Below are 21,273 nucleotides of genomic sequence, written 5' to 3' on the forward strand. Positions count from 1 at the left end.
CTATGCCATTGTTTCTCAAACTGAAGTAATTTGTCAGGATAAAATGCCTTTTAAAGGAACAAAATGTTTTGAGGAACACTGACTTAAAGTTATTTGAAATGTAAACGTTTTCCAGTTTTAAGATACCTTTATTAAAGATATACAATGTTTTATATAATTTATATAGGATTTAGGAATCCATGAAGATATATCCACAAACCCCCAGGGTTCTTATCACCCCAATTTGAGAAACACTGGTCTATGCTTATGAGATCTTCTATTGTTACTAATCAAATTATTCTATATTAATATACAAGTATAACTTTATTGGAATTTGTTTTAAAGGGATGAATTCTGAGCTGGTTTTGTACCTCCAGTCAAGAGGAAGGATGGATCAACTTTAAGTGGATTGAAGCCTGCACTAGACAGCATTCAAAGGTGAATCTTGGAGTTGTATTTCAATTCATTGCTTGAAATAAAGTCTTTAGCATTTGTAAAATGGGATTCTCTGCGAATGTGGGCATCTTCAAAATTGAGATAATCCTTGTGTTAATTCCACAAACTTTATTGGGTCACACTGGAATAAATAAAACCAAAGACATGATTCTTGATAAGGAGGATCCCAAAATGAACAAATCATTATGGTATTGGGCAATTTGATGTGTACCATAAAAAATGTTGGGAAGTTCTGTGGGGCACAGGGGAAGAAGAGTGGAAGAAACATACTTAATGAACAAAGTGGCAAGGGGAAAATGAAAAGTGTGACTAGGCAGCACCCTGGTCAGTTTACTCAGGGGATATATAAGCTGAGGGTCTACAGACCCTACACCAGTATTTCTTGCTTTTTGCAAATGCATTTTAATGAAGCACATAACTTCTTAAACAGAGTGAATCACTTTTTTGAAAAGATTTATTTATTCCAGAGAGAGAGAGAGAGAGAGAGAGAGAGAGAATGTGAGGGTGGGGAGGGGCAGAGGGAGAAGGAGAAACTCAGACAGACTCCGCTCTGAGCATAGAGCTTGATGTGGGGCTCAATCCCACCACCATGAGATCACCACCTGAACCAAAACTGAGTTGGACGCTTAACTGACTGTGTCACCCAGGTTCCCCTGGAATGAGTCACTATTTTTTTCATGGGTTTGGGGGCAGAAGGAATGAGATGCTGGTAAAATTATGAAAAAGTTCTGAACTGGGAATAAGAACACCTAACCTTTGGTTCTGCCTCTAACCTTGGATCAAATCACCATCCATCTCAACTTCAGTGTCTAGGGATGGCTGATGAATTAAGACAGAGACTTGAATTGAGTATCTCAATCCTTGAAAATGACATTTTGTCATTTGGAAAATTGAAGGCACTTAAGTTTCTTTCTTTCTTTCTTTTTTTTTTTGCATTTCCCTACGTGGTTATTGTGTTTTCCTTTCTGACTTTCTTCCTTAGAGAACGTTAATATACAGGATTGGAAGAAGTTTTCTGACCCTGGTTTTGTGCATCTTTTCCCATATCCCCCTTTACTTTTTCTACCTATCTTTCTGTAACTTATCTACACATTTCTCTAACAACCTCCCTAAATTGTAGAAAATCGTAAGACCTAGGGCTGCTATGATAAAGCATTCATAGTTTTTCAGGATATCTGGGCCCTGGTTAGCAAATGTATACCTGCATGGGAGTTTTTGACTTAAGAATTTTTTTTTTTTTAAAGATTTTATTTATTTATTTGAGAGAGACACAGCGAGAGAGGGAACACAAGCAGGGGAATGGGAGAGGGAGAAGCCGGCTTCCCGTGGAGCAGGGAACCCAATGCGGGGCTCGATCCCAGGACCCTGGGATCATGACCCGAGGCGAAGGCAGACGCTTAACGACTGAGCCACCCAGGCGCCCCCTTTGACTTAAGAATTTTAAAAGTTGATCTGTGGTGGCTGCTAAAATGTATACCTGCATGGGAGTTTTTGACTTAAGTAAAGAATTTTAAAAGTTGATCTGTGGTGGTTGCTAAGATATTCTTATTTGTGAAAGCATCCTGGGAGAATTTTTTACCAGCTTAAAGAAAGAAGAAAACTGATAGCTGAACTGAGCTAACTGTTCCCCCAAACTTTATAAATTTGGATGGTGAAGACTACTGATGTGTATGATTAAACAGAGCTAATGCCTTCTTCTGCTTCGAGTCTTACAGATTGGATTGGATGAAAACTCAATTTTCTCACTATAGTTTTGGCTATAGACAAATAGCACTTAACACTGGTGTCCCTCAAAGTCCAACTCAAGTTGGATGTCAAGTATTTGAGACTTAGCTGATCCACTGAATTTAACAAGTTAAACTTCAGTGGCTGTGCACAGTTACATATCATTGTATTGATGGCATTGAGTTGGCTATTTTTATTGGTGATTTAGGCTTTACTTGATTTTCCTTGACCTCTCCAAATTAGAGCACTGAGACATTGAATGTTAGGCTCCTTGTGCACCCTATACAAATGAGTTTGATAAAGAACTCTTTCCTTTACTATTTTGATGACTATGTTGGAAATGAGCTTTTGATTTCTTCATGTTAGGGTGAGAGATTGAAGCAAAATTTAAATTTTACTCATGCTAGATTTCTTAGATGATGGGTAGACTTAAAGAATTATTTTGTTTGACCAACTGGAATGCTATTCTTCTAGTTTCCCTAGAAATATTAGGAGCTATACAATAGACCCAGTACCTTCTTATTGCATAAAATATGTAATTGAATGCTTGTAACAGTTTCAAAATAGGGATATGGCTGGGAGATCAGTGTACATTACGGGGTTTCATTATAAGATGTCTAAGTTGCCTTATCCATAGCTCTGAAAAATTTTGGCATACTGTATTTTTACATTACTGGATCTAATTATAAAATATCTAGGTTACTTTAATCAATAGCTTTGAAAACTTTGGCATACTGTATTTTATGTTTGTTAGTATGCTTGCCGCTGTATAATATAATTGGTATGCAGTTACTCTTATGATCATTAGAGTTTTCTAGCCTTACATGTCTCCCTTGACTGAAAACTGCTATAACTGCTGCCTTCATTTTATATAATGTATTGAGTAGGTCCTTCCATATGGTCTGTGATGAACAAGAACAAGAGTTCAAGTTGCTAATTTTAATAACTTTTTGATATTATGGATTCTTGATATTTGGGCCTCATATGTTTCAACTTAAAAACTGACTACAATTAAATCCCTATAAACAGAAAAGAAAAAGCAAGTCTTTAGGCCAGATTTGCCAACAATGATGTTACGTACTGTAGCAAAATCTGGAAAACAGAATTACCAGTTCTCAGGTTCCATTTTGCTTGCTTTTTTTTTAAATTTTATTTTATTATGTTATGTTAGTCACCATACAGTACATCATTCATTTTTGATGTAGTGTTCCATGATTCATTGTTTGCGTATAACACCCAGTGCTCCATGCAATACATGCCCTTCTTAATACCCATCACCATGTTAACCCATCCCCTCGCCCCCCTCCCCTCTAAAACCCTCAGTTTGTTTCTCAGAGTCCATAGTCTCTCATGGTTCATCTCCCCCTCCGATTCCCCCTCCTTTGTTTTTCCCTTCTTTCTCCTCATGTCCTCCATGCTATTCCTTATGTTCCACAAATTAGTGAAACTATATGATAATTGACTTTCTCTACTTGACTTAGTTCACTTAGCATAATCTCCTCCAGTCCCATCCATGTTGATGTAAAAGTTGGGTATTCATCCTTTCTGATGGCTGAGTAATATTCCATTGTATATATGAACCACATCTTCTTTATCCATTTGTCTGTTGAAGGGCATCTTGGCTCTTTCCACAGTTTGGCTATTGTGGACATTGCTAAGCAAGAAAGAACAAACGTTGTAGAGGTTGTGGAGGAAGGGGAACCCTCTTACACTGTTGGTGGGAATGCAAGATGGTATAGCCACTTTGGAAAACAGTGTGGAGGTTCCTCAAAAAATTAAAAATAGAGCTACCCTATGACCCAGCAATTGCAGTACTCAGTATTTACCCCAGAGACACAGATGTAGTGAAGAGAAAGGCCATATGCTTGCTTTTTTTTTGAAAAAAAAATAAAAAAAAACAAAAAAACCCCAAAAAACCCCTGCAATTTGTAAGCCTTCAGCATCTAGTTGGCAGATTTAAAAGAAAAAAAAAACTTATTTTAGAGTATTACAGAATGGTTTTGAAGATAGTACAGAGAGAGTTCCTATATACCCCATACCCATTTTACCTTATTATTAACATTTTATAGTACTATGATACATTTGTCACAATTAGTGAACCAATATTGATACATTATTAATAACTAAAGTCCGTACTTTATTTACATTTCCTTAGTTTTTCTGTAATGCTCTTTTTATGTTCCAGGATCCCATCCAGGATACTACCTTGCAGCTAGTAGTCATGTCTTCCTTAGGCTCTTAGTTATGACAGTTTCTCAGACTTTCCTTGTTTTTGATGGCCTTAACAATTTTAAGGACTAATGGTCAAGTATTCTGTAGCATGTCCCTCTATTGGGATTTGTCTGATATTCTTCTCATGACTAGACTGGCCTTGAGTTTTTGGGAAGAAGATCATAGCAGTACACTGCCACTCTTCTTTCTCGAGTACGTACTATCAACGTGACATACCACTACTGATGTTGACTGTTATTACTTGGCTAAGGTACTGTTTGCCAAGTTTTTCCACTTAACATTTAAAATTATTTTTTTCCCCTTCCCATACTGTATTTGAAGGGAGGCCAGATGTGCTTAAAAATGGGGAGTTATCCTCCACCTCTTTGATGGTTGAGTGTCTACATAAGTTATTTAGATTTCTTCTGCACAGGAAATGTGTCTGGTCTTCCTAAATTATGTATTTATTTGAGAATTCATTTATATCAATATCGTTTCATGAATATTTATATTCTGATAATAATTCATTACTACTTATTTTTGTTCAGATTGTTCTAGTTTTGGCCTCTGGGAGTTCTTTCAGTTGGCTCGTTGGACATAACCCCATCCTTGTGGGTTTCTTTTTTTTGTTTGAGCACTTTCTTTCTTTCTGGCACTACCAAGATGCTCTGGGCTCATTTGTATGTTTCTTATCCCAGTCCTAGGATCTACCGTGTCTTCAAGGAGTCCTGATTCTTCTTATTGGAGAACAGTATTAGAAATCAAGATGTGATGAGTACTGGGTGTTATACTTAACTAATGAATCATTGAACACTACATCAAAAACTAATTATGTGGCTAACTGAACATAATTAAAAAAAAGAAACACATTTCTAAAAAAAAAATCAAGATGTGAGTGTTATGTGTGCTCATTGCTACTGGGGTGTCATTGCTTCAACACCTGAGTTGATAAGAATGAGGAGATATACACATGCATATTAACTCATGCATGTATTTATTAATATTTGTGTATGTAATAATCTGTATCTATTTTAAGCTAAACATGGGTTTATACAGATGTTTCCAACTCTGATCTATTACCCCAGGAATTGTTAATAGTATCCTTTGCTTATCTGTTACTTCCCACTCCCAACAACCTGGCTTGGTTGGGAGACTTTTTTTATGTTCATGTTAGGGTAGGTGAGAACATTGACAGTTGTCTCTGTGGTTGAGTTTAGGGAGAGTTTAGCTATAGGTTGATTAAAAGTTCCTGAAACTAAAAATGACTACGAGTTCCTGATGTTTCTTTTAGTTTTGAAACTTATAATAGATTACAGAAACAAACCTTTCTTAAGAACTAAGATCTACCCAATTTCCAAATTTGCACCTCACTTTCAGATTAAATTACTCTGATATAGTTAGGTAATCTGTTCCTTGGTTATGCATTTATTTTCTCAGTTTTTTTTTTTTCTGATAATTACAGTATCTTGAGAACACTGGAGGTGGGAGGGAGGAGAAAGACGTGTTCCTATGTGAGGTAGGGAAAATCCATTTAGTGATCTCCAGCTAGTTGTCCAAAGTACCTATATCACTCAAAGAGTAGATTTATTTCTTGGCAATATGTAATCCAATTGCGATTTTCAACAGTTTAATTTTATTTGATTTTATTCAAGCTAATGTATGCTAATTTTAAAGTGTTCTGATTAATGTTACAGGTATTGCATATAGAGTAGTAACAAAATAATACAAATTTGTATTGGGCATAATTTTAATATTTTATGTCAAATATTTGAGATACTTTCTGAAATCTGTATAACAAGTTTGACAGTAGGGAGCTGTTGTCTCAAAGTTTTCCTTTTTTCCCTCCAAAATTTATTATGAACATCTTCAGAAAAGTTGAAAAATTTCTTCAGTGAACACCAACATGCTCCCCTCTTAGATTCTACAATTACCATTTTGCTGTAATTTGAGTAAACATTTTTTTGTAATTTTGATTAAGCTTTTCCTTAAAAAAGTTCTTATGTCCCTTTGAGTTCATGGAAGTAATTTTTAAGCTAAGGGTATGAACAAAATAAGAAGAAAGTCTTTCTGCTTAGGTCTACAGTACAACTGTAAAACACAGCAAATGTGCAAAATAATAGTAAATAAATGGCTACTAAAATGGGTAAATGGTACTATTATCACATTGCTTCTTTGCAGCATGGCATGTCTCCTCTTTCATGTGCTTTGTTAATGCCCTTAACCGAATTATCCTTTTCAGGCTGCAGCAAGATCTTGTTATAGCACATACCAGTGCTATTTTTTTTTCATTTGGCACAAACCTCATTTATATATTGGTTTCTTCTGTTCTTTAAGCTCTAGGCAACAAAAGTAGTACCACTTGCCACCAATCTGGCACTGGAATTCTCCATTATAAGGTAGTCATCTAGATGATCTAGACTGTTTTCATGGTGAGATATAAAAATGTTAAAAAATTTTATAGAAACCTCCTATACCCCTGAGTGTCCTTGCCCATATCCCAGAGGCAAAAGACCTGAATTGAGAGACAACATGGATTTAAGTACCACTTGGCCACCTACTTACTAGTTGTATAACACTGATGGAGTCTCATCTTCAGGGCTTCCAGTTTCTTTATGTAAAGAATGAAAATGTCTGATTACATGATCATTAATACCCTTTCTTAGCTGTGATGCTTCTGTGACTTGGCTAGTGTTGGAGTACTTGAACCAGATGGCCAGGTATGCCACTTGGTTTTTATGTCTAAAGTATTTTGACATTTTGTTGAACTATGAGATGACAGATCAGGAATCTCAAAATTCTTGTCAATGAATATGGAACCTTAATATATGGTTCTGTACCAGTTCCAAAATGTGACCACTTTCTCTGGCCTTAGTTTCCCTTTAAGGGAGAGGGAATCTTCTTGAATATTTCATCACTATAACAACAAACAAAACTAGAAGGCTTTGATCTAAAGCAGCCATACTCAGTAAATATGGTTCAGAGCGGCTCAGAAGATCTGGGGAGACTGGAATAGTCATTTCCTTTTAGGTATCTTAACTAGGGTGTGTATAAATGAATTTGTACTTCAATCCATTAATTTAAAAATTCTTTGGGTAAATTTGCTTGTACATGGAGCGTCCATTTACTGTCATTAATGGGATTTCAGGAAGGAGCAGAATAAATATGTATAAATATGTATGAACTGCCATGTTTAACTTGGAAGCCCATATTTGGAGATAAAGTATCTAATCTTAAATAAGATAAAGATGGGGAAGGATGTTGCCAAGAGATTTTGAAGCCTGTTCTGCTCATATTGAGAACATCATAGAACACTGGTTTGACTGGACATCTTATCTAGAGAGTAGAGTTGAATAACTGACCTTTCATACACTACTGTTAGAGCTTGTTTGATATTGATATAAAAGTCCTTATAATAAGGGAATTCCTGATCAGGAATCTGGAAACCATACCTGCTGCTTTCCACACCATACAAAGTGCTTTCAGGATTGCAAACCTGGCTTAGACCTGCTTCAGTGAGCTCCTATCCTATTGTAAAGGTGACTAGTGAATTAGTAAAAAAGATCAAGGCAGTTGTACTTTAAGGTAGTAGTAGCAGTTGGTCTGCTACCTTGTATCTTGTATTTTCAGCAAAAGGATGACCCTTAGGCCACAAATTTGGTTAGCCCTTAAGGTGGGTATATAAACCCATATAAAAATATGGGTTTGACCCATGGTTTTCTTTTATTTTTCTGCACTTGCCTAATCCTTCTGTGATACTGCCAGTGCTTGCTCTTATAAGACCTTAGGGAGACCAGATAGGCTAAAGAGGAGAGACAGGACATGCCTATATCTAATGCTTCAAGTTAATGCGTCCTAGTTTTTTTTTGTTTGTTTGTTTTTGAGGGTTTCTCAGCAGTTCTGGTATCCTCCTGAGCCCTGTCTTTCTTCTCAAGGACATTCAGAGCATGTGAAGCCTGAGGACTGCAAGTAGGTGTAAGCAGCTTCACATTCAGCAGATCTTTCTTTTTGAGAATCTGGATAAGCTCCAAATAATCTTTAAAATGATGGCTCTCAAGCCACCTGGGGAAAAAAAGGTAGTTTGGGGAGCTCATCATTGTGGGAATTCTGTCTTTGGCTTTATGGACTTTAACTTCCTGCTGCTCTACTTTTTAAAACAGAAAATGATCCAGTTTTTATCAATTCCTACAGTGGTTTTTTTTTTTGCATATACATATATATTTTAACATTACAGATGAGTTTGGCCTATCATTTCATTTATCCCTCTGAGTTAGGCTCCAGTGAGGTCTGTAAGGACAAGCATACTTGATCCCCATTTCATAAACAAAGAATGAGAGACGCAAAACAATAAATTACTTCCATTCACATCTCAAAGCTACTTAGCAGGAAAGATCAAACAAACCTGTATCTGATTAGCAGCCCTTGAAATTATTTCCACCTTCCTTTAGCAGACTGGTAGTTAAGTGTTGTGGATTCGTTGATGCAAAGTACCAACTCAATATGTATCAAAGCCCTGATTTGGCAGGCCCAATTCTATTGTCACTGTCATTTCCTTGTTTTAAAAAGTTGAGGGTTGGGGTACCTGGGTGACTCAGTTGGTTAAGCCTCCGACTCTTGGTTTTGGCTCAGATCATGATCTCAGGGTTGTGAGAATGATCGAAACCTGTGTTGGGCTCCACACTGGGCATGGAGCTTGTTAAAGATTGTCTCTCTCCTCTCCCTCTGTCCCTTCCCGCCCCCCCCAACCTCCCTCCTTGCTCGCTTTCAAAAACAAAACAAAACAAAAACAAAACTTGAGGGTTTTTTAATTTGAAGAATCATAAAATTGTTGAAAGGTGGAAAAACAAAGACCCAAGGGTCTGTGTAAGCTATTTATTGGTTTCCTAGCTTTCTGTATCTTTTTTCCTTTTGCATAGATTTGCTTAACTGTTATAATAACTGGTGTTTGATATGCCTGTAACCATTCTTGACTTCTCTGAATATCCTGGGACTCTGGTGGTGCCCCATTTACATAAGAGTTCAAGAAATGTACCATGTGGATTGAGTAGAAAACAGTTTGTTTACCTTGGCAATGCTCCAGCAACTTACTGCTTGACATACAAGTTTTAAAAGAGGGGAATGCTATAAAAATAAAATAGAATGAGAGGCCCTCTGATTGAGGTAGATCGCTCAGTTCTTAAAATACTGCTTTATAAAAGAAGCCTGAGGCAATGTGAAGAAGAATTCTTAACCCATAGGGTCAGATCACATGGGAGCTTTTCTAAGTGACTTGATTGGCTCACTTGGTTGAGAAAACTATTTCTACTATTTTCAACTCCTTAATTTCTTGAACTCCACTATTTTATGATGAGAATACCAGGGTATTAATAATACCCTCTAGGGAAATGCTCATCAGTGGAGACTGAAGAATAAAGCACAGTATGGGAATTTTGGTAATCAGCTCTAAATTGCTCCTGGAGATGAGGGGAGGTGCAAGGAATGGAGCTGGAATAAACAGAAGAATTTACGTGTTGCTAGGCTCGTAGCTAGGATATAGAGCACTAAATCTTCACCCCTCAATCCATCTGAAGCAAAGGGTAGACATTGTTTAATTTAACTACTAGTTGCTAATTGGGACAGACTTTCCCAGTGTTCTGCATTTTAGTAACTTACTTTTCTTTGATCTCTTCTCCAGATCTTCCTCAGAAGAATAGGCTTGTTGCTCTATAGTGTTAGTGACCCGTTCCCTTTGACGATCCCTAGGTGGAGATGGGGCATGAGGATCCTCCAAGGGAAAAGCTCACTACCACTGGGCAACAACCCTAGGCCAGGAGGTTCTACCAAGATTCTTCCCTGGGCCCAGGGAGGAAGATGAAGTCTCAAAACAACCACCACCCATCAGAGGTGGGTAAGTTGTCTCTAAAAGCATAACTAATAGCTATTAATTCTGACCTTGTTTTATGCTGCACATAGCTTTCCACTGATATTGTTTGCATCATTATTGACTGTGTCTGGTTTGGTAAAAATAGCTTCCTAACTAACTGTGTGTGAAATGGGTGAAAATGATGTGAAGAGAGTAGCAGGCTGCGTGAGTTAGGATATTTAGGGTGGGACTAGTGTGTGGTAGAAACTTACAGCTAAATTATTCTTTCTTTTAGGAGAACATGGGCAACAAGTGCCACATCTGTGACCTTGATCATGGGCAGATCACCATTTTGGACCCTCTGGTCCCCAGAGTCTTTCTTGAGGCCCTGTTGGGGAATTTTGACAGTCATTTACATACTTCAAGATGGCTTAGGATGTCTTTGGGATAAAACACAAAACAAGCTGTTTGAGAAGATAAATAGGAATTGTATACTTGCTGATTAATGGAACCTGACCAGAAACGGCACAAAGTTTCCGTTGTCAGGTAAGAACCAGGACCTTGCATACTCTGTCTTGGTGATAAGAGAAGCTGATTGGGGGGTGCAGGTTGGGAGATGGAGGTAACCATTCAGTAAGTAGTAAACCCTAATTATACAGATTTTGTACAGATTATTCAACCAAAAGACAGACTGTGATTGATGGTGTTTCCAGTGACTCACTAAGTGTTATTAGGCAAGACATTTTCCTATGATTGCCATAGTTTCCTGTTTTTTTGAACAAAGAACTTGTATTAGTTTTATCTAAGGACTTAAAGGCTTCAACTTTATGTTTCTAAGCTTTGTAGAGATAGTTTTCTATAGCTCATTAATTTGAATCTTCCCATAACTCTTGCACAGTACTCAGTGAATACTTTTATATGGCATTTACATGGTTTCCCTCTCATTTTTTATAGCTCCTGATTTTTCCCTTCTTATCTGCCAAATCACTGTCTCCTAAAAGCAGTGCAGAGTGCAAGAAAGTGGAACATACCAAAGGAAGATCAACATGCCTGGCATGCTACCATTTTAGAACAGCAGAATGAAGTAAGTTGTTGGTGTTGTAATCCTGTGAGGTTCACTTTAGAGCTCATAGCTGTTTGTTGTAGGTTTGTATGGGATGAGGCATGATGGTCTAACATGGAGGGGGTTCCCAAGGTGAGATGTGAGGATAACCAGTAACCTGTATTACCAACTGGGTTCACTGAAGCAATTCAAAGATATAGTCTGCGTACCAGTTGTGTCCGAGTAATTGAGTCTCACCTTGTCTCTTCTTTGTCTTCACTGCATAAATGCTTTGCCACTCTTAGAGGCCTAAACTGTGGAAGCCTAAAACAAAAAGAGGTTTTCTTTTTTTTTCCTGAAAGAGTGGCTCTTTCTCACCTCCTCTTGTGAAAGAAACTATCTGCAGTTAAGATTTAGTGTTAAAGGAAGCCCAGTCCATGAAGCTGCCATTATAGTTGTGAAGCATGTGAAAATGAAGTTAGTTTTTTAAAGGATGGAGAAAAACGAAGATATAAAGTGAGGTGATTGACTAGGTGCTCTCTAAGGGCCCTTTATTATAATATTCATACATGTGTGGCATCTTGTTTGGCTCTTTTGGAAATCCTTGTAAACAGTTGAAGCAGAATATTAAAAGTACACATTCTGTGTTTAAATCTTCTGCCACTCATTAGGTGTATGGCCTTTGTTAATTTAGAGTTTTTGGTTAGACTTGTAGGTGACGATTAAGTGAAATCATGTATGTAAAGTGTTCAGTACAGTGTTTGGCCCATGGTAAGTAAAAGGTAACCCAAGAAGTTTTATAAGTTCATTTGGCACAATACAAGTGACCACAAATACCATCTAGTGGCAGGCAGAGTTGGCATATTTTGGTTCTATGTAAGAAATTTGTAAGGTAAAAGTTTATAAATAGGAAACATCTAAGTTGGTGATTGTTATTATAATTATTATTGTTAGTAATATAAGTAGTATTGGTACTAATAATAGCTAATTGTAATTATTAATGTACTTTTTGTTTTTCTTTTGTTGTCTTCTTTTTGTGATGCTTCTCATATGCCTTTTGTGCCCCGTATTGTATCTTGTCTTTACTTATCCTCTTCCTCTGAATGTCTGCCTTTGCTTATCTCTTTCACTCGTAAGTGTGTATGTCTTTGCTTGTCTATTTCTTTCTTGAATCTCTTTGGTTGTCTTTCTCCGTCTAAAGTGTGTCTTAGCCATCCCATGATTCTCTTCCTAGTTTCTTCTCTGTATCTTTGTCTCATTTTGTTTTTTGTTCCTAAGAGTGGTCTGTGCCTTGTCTTAGATGTCTCTCTCTAGTTTTTTTTGTTGTTGTTGTTACTGATTCTCTTTACTCTCCTAGAACTGGCTCTTCTTTCACTGTTCTTCCCTTTTTGTCTCTGTGTCACATGCTGTGTGCTTTTTGTTCATTTCTTGTTCTGCCTATACCTCTCTTCTTTTACTGTTGTGAACTCTTGATTGTTCGTCTTCCCTTCCCCTTGTTGTTGGTTTGACATTTCACCTTTTTCTCATTCTGGCTTCCCTTCTGCTTTTTCTACTCATTATCTCACATTTCTCTTTTCTACATATTTGTTCTGCCTCTCTTGGCCATTTTCTGTCTTTTTTCCCCCTGCTAAGTGTCTCTTTGTTCTTTGTGATTTTCCATTTCAGCATTCATCTCTGTTCTTTGTGATTTTTCATTTCAGCATTCATCTCTGTTCTTTGTGATTTACTATTTCAGCATCCATCTCTGTTCTTTGTGATTTACCATTTCAGCATTCATCTCTGTTCTCTTGTTTCTTCTCTGCTTTTCCCCTTCTGCTTACCTTTGAGTATTTCAGTCTCTATATGTTCTGTGTTCCCCCCCCTTTGACTTTATGCAGTCCTCTCTCCTTGCATATTTTTGTGCATCTGTGTGGTCATGTGTGTGTGTTTGTAACAAAGGGGTTTCCTAACCCCTTCCCAATAGGTACAGAGTGCCAGCTATCAAAATCATGCAGAGCTGTTCGTTATGCCAGGACACCCTGTGAGATGATCTAAGACCTATGATGGACAGAAGGTGGAAGACCCATAATGGATAGAAGGCCCAAAGTAAAAGACAGATGGTTTGAGACTTGAGACCTGAGGACAAACATGGAAAACCTGTGTTTCAAGATAGATGGAATCCTCAGGCTTGAGACCCAACAAAGCCCTGACAGCTATGATGTAAAAAGGTGGCTCTTGTTGGAGAGAAGACCTGACTGAGTTGGATGGAAAGTTCAAATCTTGAGTTAGATAGAAGTCCAAAGACCCAGAGTGGGAGACTGTAGGCCTAAGTGTGGGGACCCATGGAAGGCTTGAGACCTAAGACACAAGGTCTAAGACTTGAGATAAAAACCTGAGATCCAGGATGGAAGGCCCCAGACACACATAAAGACCCAGGACTCTTGCCTGTCTAAATGGACAGAAGGCTGAAGAGAGAAAGATGTCTCAAGGCTAAATTAGGTGGGAAGCTGGAAGCCCATGACACAGAATCCGGGAAGAATAGAAGCCCCAAGACCAAAGGAAATCCCAAGATGAGAAAACTAAACCCCAGCTTCTTTCTATTGCTACCCTCCCTACCCTTGACATTTTCAGTTCTCCCTTTCCAGTTCTTATGTTTTCATGTAACTTCTTTTGAGGAGCCCTTTTTGATGTTGCTATTACCTTAGGAAACGTATCTTTAGATTGGCAATATTATGCTTGGGCCAGTCTTAAGCCAAATTTTATCACAGTTTTGAGCCATTTATTGTTTATTTTTTAAATTTCCATTTCTCTTCACCTCTGCTCCTTGAGAGACACATATAGGTAACATTGTATTTCAGTCCTCCCTTTTCCTTAGAAGCTCTAGCCTGATGAGCAAAGGCAAGCATCAGGCTGTTGGGGGAAAAAAAGTGCCAGGCTATCTAGAGGAAATGTGAAGAGATGTTCCAGGCCAATGAGAAGAATTAGACAAGAAATACCCAGATGTGCCATCCTGTTGAGAAGCACCAGCCTGCAACACCTTTCTTCTTTGAGCTTGGGTGAGCAGGATTCTTGGGGTTTGGGATTCCTAGTAATGGTTACAAAATGAATGATTGGGCCTGGGATGGAGTGAGGCTCCAAAGAGACAGTTTGAACTCCCTGCTTATAGTAGTGGCCTAATAATTTGGTAGATTGTGCTAGCACTGCTCCTGGGTTTAATACCCACCTCTAGGCTTAAAGGTGAGAGAACTTGGGAATATTAGCAGGTTTAATCCTTTCCTTGATTTTTTCCCCCTTACCACGAGGGCAGATAATTTAAATAACTGAGAATATATGTGAAAGCACTGTAAAGCACAGAAAAAACAAGGCATTCTCATTAATAGTATATTGGCAGCCATGCACAGCTAACATTTAAAGTGCACGGTCAGTTGTGAAGCATTATGTAAATCAGGAGTCATCACACACTTTCCATAAAGGGTCAGATGATAAATATTTTAGGTTTTGTGGGCCATATGGTCTCTGACACATTTTTTTCCTTTACAACCCTTTAAAAAGGAAAAACTATTCTTAGCTGGTGAACCAAGTAGATTTAGTCTGGGGGCCATAGTTTTTATCACCCCTGATGTAAATACCAGGGACTATGTGCTGAATAATAATATTTCTGTATGCCTGTCCCTGTGTACTAAGGATGCAATATTTATTTATGATCACATCCAGGTGACTTGAAGAAAAATATGTGAATGTGCTTTGTAAACTATAAAGCACTTAAAGATTTATGAGTTTCAGAGTTGATGAATGAATATTGATTACATAGTATCTACATTCTAAAAGAAGCCTGAATAAAGTACTTTGCCAAAGTATATAATACTATGCAGATACTAGGAATTGTTTGAAAAATGAATAACTCCTATATTTGTGGCTATCGTGTTTCTGCTGCTCTGGTAATTTTTAGGTAAAAATACAGTATTCCAGGTAGCAGAGAAGCAAACACATGGAAACTGCTTTGAAACCATAAAATATACTGCAAGCACAGGGTATTAAACTATTGTGAGCCCTTAAAATGTGCCGGATACCATGGTAGGTGCTACAGATGTCAAAGGGAAAAGAAGTGTTCTCATTATGGAATTAAAAATTTCAGAGTATGAGGTGCATGTTAAAGTGCTTTATACACTAAAGCACTATATAAAAGCCAGTGGGTTACATGTTTATGAATGGATGAATATTAATTGCCTTTTATGGGCCCGGTACTGTTCGGGTACTGTGAAATCTAAGATAATGCTCCCATGTAATAAGAGGGAGGTTTATGTCCTAGACTATTTAGATTTAGATATAAGGAATTAGATATTGCTTGTTTTAATCAAGACTTTACTGGTCATGTCAAATTAAATGATCAGTATATTTTCCCAGGTGACGGGAAAATGTAATGATTGAGATTGCCCTTGCACTTTCTAAAGTGCTCTATAAATATAGGACATTATCTATTTTCTGTGTGAATAAAACTTTCTGTGAGATAGGCATTTTGTCTACAAAATTCTCATTGTGTGCTTGACTATGATGAAGGTAGTATAAATAGTTATACAAACTGAGGGTTTAAATACTTGTTGAATGAATGAATATCATCAGTTGCTCACTAGGTAAACTCACTATTATAGGCACTAAAGAGACAGACTTATCATTTCATTGTGCTTATAGCTGAGAATAAGGCAATGCATGTGTAGTATTTTGGAAACTCTAAAGCACCTTGTAAGTGTAACTACTTATTTTCTAATTTGGTGCTGAGTACTAGGCTTATAAAATTATATCGCAGTCGTCATTATACTATGAAAAAAGTTGAAAAATTTTTGAGGAAAAATTACCTCTTGAACACTCGGAATGTAATATATAAAGGATTAAATATCTGATAAATATAAAACTGGATAATAATTGTCTATTATGTGCCAATCTCATAAGTCATTGGCGATGTGAAGTTAGACCATCTTTATTGTGTCCTGGGTAGCAGCAGATAATGTATAAAATCAATTTATAAGTTTTATACTGCCAAAACAATATCTGCTGAGTGAACATTGATTATTTACTCTCTTTTATCCCCAGAGATAGCAAGTGGGGATGCAAAAATTCGTTATCAGAGATGTGCAAATTTACAGAGCCTACTGTTCTATACAGATATAAGGAAATAATTTGGCTTAATGAATGATTACTGGTTACTTTCTGTGAGGCTCAGAACTTATGCCCTACGATACAAAAATGATTTTATCCTTATGGGGTGTTCATTGGAGGAAATAAGCAAATAGGTGGGAGATCCAGACTAAAAGTTACTTAAGCACTGCAAAGCTTATTTAATAAAAACATGGGGAAAATGGAATTGTGCCAGGCAGTATGCTAAATGCTGACCTCTGTGGAAAGATAAAATCTGAATCAGAGGTATACTTTCTCCCTGGCCTGGCTGAAGAGATGGGAAATATTTTTAAAAAGCAAGGTGTTACAGTTCTCTCAGTCTTTAAAATGCTGAATGCTGAAGGTGGAAGTGAATTCAATCCACCCTGGTCTGGCTTGAGTCATTAAAGGAGTAAAAATAAATGACTCAGGAGTAAAAAGCAAATGGCTTTGCTTTTAGATTCATTTGAGATGAAAGACATCGTTCTAGGTCCTAAGAGAAGTGAAATGGGCCAAGTCTAAAGGGCATTAGAATACAGATTATAGATGAAGATAAGAAAATACTGAGTTTTGAGCAAATATTTGAGTGCCTGTTCTCCGGAACGTATTATGCTAGAAAAATTAGTTAAGTGGGTCTGGTCCAGAAAATGCACATTGACATGCCTTGGAGATTAAAAAAATAGAAAAATAAGGCATGGTTCTTTTAATATTAAATGAACACATTATTCCTAGTTCTAGAAAGTCCCAATGTCACTTGCTCATTGACCTAGTTTGAAGCCCGAAGACTGATACAAGGGCGCTTAGGACTTGTCCTTTTATTCGTTACTTTAATACTCTGTTTTTATTATAGATGAATGATTTAAGATGAGAACTAAGATGAAATAACTGGTTTTAAAAATATTTGCTCATTGACCTGGCTTAGAGTCAGGAAGCCACTTGAGCAGATTTTTTCCCTACATTTTCCATATTTTGTAAAAATTTATTTACCTTGAATAAAGTACTGTTCTCAAATGCTGAGAATTAAGAAATAAAAGTCCTAGACCAAAATGTAATTTAATCTCAATAGTCTGTGGTGGAAACACAAGAACAAATTTAATAAGAGACTGCAGTTCTTCTATTACTTGAATAAATGTTATTGAGCAGCTAGGACATTAAGACACTAAGAACAAGTGACCACCTTCTCTTTGGCATGTTTTGTAGAGTGGGAATAAGAGAGGGCTTTCTATTAATTCATACTAATACTGAAGGTGATGTTAAATTGGAACAGATCTGGTATAAAATGCACTTAGTTTATCTTGGAGATGCAATAAAACAAAACAACACAAAAAATGGAATGAAATTCTTCCTTAAATGGAAGTGTCTATTTAAAGGTATTCTGTTGCTAGGCAGAAAACAAAAAAGATCATGACTGAAAGAAACTGATTTTTTATTAGCTTGGAGACTAGAATATAAGAGGTTACTGTTCATTTCTTCATTTATGCATTCTACAAGTATGTTTGAGTGCCTATTATGTATAAGGTTTTTTGCTATGTTCCCAGTTCTCCTCAGAGACACGAAAAAATGAATGCTTTCCTATAGAACTTTTAAAACTTTCCTTTGGCCTGTTTTCTGATTAGGGGCATGGCTTAGTCCCTTAATAATGTTGTAGGTTTTAATTCCTGTTCTGTGTTTCTTCTACCACTCTGGCCACTACAATAAGCAGGGTTTTCTATTGAGCTAGCTCTTTAAGTGTGAGGAACTTTCCTTATAGTAGAATTACTTTATTTTTCTTGGCCCATCCCTCAGGAGAAATGGCTGTGACCACTGCTAGGCAGAAGGAGGGATGAGAAACAACTAATTCCCAAACCCCAGTCTCATTGGTACCAGCCTTGGGGAAACACTCATACTCAAGCCACAGCTGGTTTTGAAACGCATTTATCAGTTTTACTTGCTTTTAATTCTTTACATTTCACATTCTGACAAATATACACTGCCTAAATCTCTTTTAAGAACAATCTTCAGATGGTACATAACATAATGGGAGAGACATGATTTCTCTTTTGCAACAGCTTTGCAACTTAATCTTTAGAAATCTCACCATCAAAATATGTTCAAGAAAGGATCTCTTATAGTGGAATTATGTCAGTGAATAAAAATAGCTTAATTTTACCATGTTTAAAATTATAAAATAATAGAAATTGGAAGTAATTGGCAAAAACTGGAGGTAAACAATAAAAAAATCCTCAATCTAGCGCCCAACTGGGCTTTGACCTTTTCTATTTTTAAATCACTCACAGAGGGTGGGATTAGGAGGAAGAGTGAAAGAGAAGGTCAAACCAGTTTTAAGGGCAGCCTGCTTGTGTTTTGGATTGGTTTTAAGAGCATTACTACCTCCAAATCAAACTAGGGGATTGCTTTTTTTAGTTTAATGCAATTCCAATAACTGGCCATTGTTGAGATGAAGACACAGTAGTTTTTGAGAAACAATTTTGGACTAAATATTTATCAACTAAATACTAACGTTTGGCTTTTAATATGTGGTATCAGCTGGATTCTGTAACACTCTTATTTTCAGGTTGGGGTCGGGGATTACATTATTGGAAATTGGAAAGGAGAAAGTAACTAAAAGCCTTCCTTTCACAGTTTCTGGCATCTTAAGACTACTGCTACTGATAAGAATAAGAACATGCTGTCATCTTGATTTTTATGGCATAAATGAAATTGTGGACAAATCCGTTTTTAAAGAAAATGGCTTCGTCTCTACCTTTCTACCTAAAAAGGAATCTATGTCAAATGCTCCGATAAATGGGAAGATACACTTGGACCTGTGAACTGATGTGAAATGCAGAATTTTTTAGCTTTGAGTGTTTTGAAGATTGAAAAATCTTGCTCAGCATGGGTGACCACAAAAACAATGTAAAGCCATCTACATGTCACAACTGAGAGAAATTGGGGAATGTTGTCTAATGTCAAATAAAATGTACTGTTTTGAAAGTTTTGTATTTTGATGTGGTAAGTTCTACCTCAGTGTTCCTAGGTACACTAGTAATCTCTCTCTCCCTCTCTCTCTTTTTTTTTAACTACCTTAATCACCCACCATGGATAAATGGTTTGAGATCTCATTTCTTTATTCCTTCAGTTGTTTTGGCCAGGGATACTGAGAAGTACAAACCCAATAGAAAAAAGAAGCAAAAAACTATTGAGGTATGGGGGTGGTAGAGGAGTAAGGCATAATGAAACTTTTTGAAGGATGTGGGAAGTAAGATATTTTCAGGCAGGAAATGATATAATTAAAGAATCCTGACTGGGGGAATGGATCTTTGGTGTTCCTAGAATTCTGAATGGCTAAATACCCAAATATTAGATTGGTGACTTCATAGGCATATGACTCCTTATAATGCTTATAGGCAAGAGTTTATACTCCTTTTTGACAAACTGACATATTGTCTTTGAAGAAAGTCTTAAGTCATTATGGGGTAAGTGACTTAAGTACATGTGCTTATAATACTGATGCCTGGAGAACTCATTATAATAACCATGTTATAAATGAGTAGGGTGTCAGGTGATAAAATTGACCCATATCATGGTGTGTTGCTTCTGAAAGCGAATGGACCTAGGTAGTCCTTGCTGTTCGTTTTCATTTCCCTGCAAGGCTAGGTGTGTGGGACAGGGATAAGTTGGTGGGGGAAAAGTGGAGAGGTTAGGAAAGAGTTCTTGCTGAGGTTATTTTTGGCTGTCTAATGAGACTCTGACTCCATTGGCAGCTCTGATTCCCTTATGGGCTGACTTACCAGTCTCCTTGTCATTTTGCTCTGCTTACTCCTGGGTTTGTGATACCATCAGTGCTCAAAATTCTCAGTTACAGTCCTCTTATGGAGAGGAAGTGAAAAGCACCATGTCTTCTGCTTAATGAGGAAAGGTCGGATATGGCAGTTTTAAAGGGGCAGCAGGAATATTTAGAAAATGTCAAAGCATATGGTAGTATTTTCCAGTTTTTGTATTTTCTATGGGATAAGGATGAGGTGATCACTGTGCTCCTAGTCATGTTTTGTTCTAGGCCAAAGTCACACCCACAAATTAACTTGTGCCTCCTATCCAGTTACTCTTTTATTACCCTTGGTTATGGGATGTTTTCCTCAGTTATTTCTGGGCTTATTTCCTCAGATGTTACTGGGACTAGTAGACATCGCCAACCTTCTACCATTTCAAATTGAAAATTTTATAATTTAAGTTGGGTCTAAAATTGAGCCAGCCATTCTGTTCACAATGATTAGGCATAAAAATTGATAGTTATAGGTGCAAATTTATTTTTTTTAAATTTTATTTTATTATGTTAGTCACCATACTTTAAAAAAAAAAGATGAAGGGGGCCAGGAATACCAATTGAAGGAACTTGAGACCATTCTTAGGAATTATGCCAAATGATGGAGCATCATGACAGTTAAATGGTAAATGGGGAAACCTATGAACAGATCCCATACCTTTAATCTCTTAACTATATTGCTTTCCTTGACTTAATAAAGGTGATCTTTAAAAAAAATAATATGAATATAGTTGACCCACAATGTTAACATTAGTTTCAGGTGTACAACATAGTGATTCAACCTCTATACATTATGTTATGCTCACCACAAGTGTAGCTACCATCTATCACCATACAATGCTAAAACAATATTATTAACTTCTCTACTCCTCTGATAAACTCATTCCATAATGAAACCTGTATCTCCCATTTCCTTTAACCTATTTTGCCCATCCTCCTTCCCCCCACCCTATGGCCACCATCAGTTTGTTCTCTATAGGTCTGGTTCTGCTTGTTTATTCATTTTTTTTTTTTTTTTTTTAGATTCCACATGACTGAATTCAAACGGTATTTGTCTTAGTTTGACTTATTTCACTTGCATAATACCCT

General features: G+C 37.0%; 1 long non-coding RNA gene across 5 annotated transcripts in view; it reads left to right on the forward strand.

The window, feature by feature from the left end:
* The window catches only part of LOC144380438 (uncharacterized), a 36,852-nt gene extending 17,497 nt beyond the window's left edge, over window positions 1-19,355 (forward strand). For 2 of the 5 annotated variants that reach the window (XR_013444589.1, XR_013444587.1), the window contains exons 2-6: window positions 325-417; window positions 10,043-10,255; window positions 10,506-10,756; window positions 11,165-11,294; window positions 12,390-19,355. This is a non-coding gene — a long non-coding RNA (uncharacterized LOC144380438). The remainder of the gene's footprint in view (window positions 1-324; window positions 418-10,042; window positions 10,256-10,505; window positions 10,757-11,164; window positions 11,295-12,389) is intronic. The other 3 variants (XR_013444590.1, XR_013444591.1, XR_013444588.1) reach the window with 3 other exon arrangements.
* Window positions 19,356-21,273: the final 1,918 nt, after the last annotated feature.

This window comes from Halichoerus grypus, chromosome X, assembly GCF_964656455.1.
Source record: "Halichoerus grypus chromosome X, mHalGry1.hap1.1, whole genome shotgun sequence".
Lineage (NCBI taxonomy): Eukaryota > Metazoa > Chordata > Mammalia > Carnivora > Phocidae > Halichoerus > Halichoerus grypus.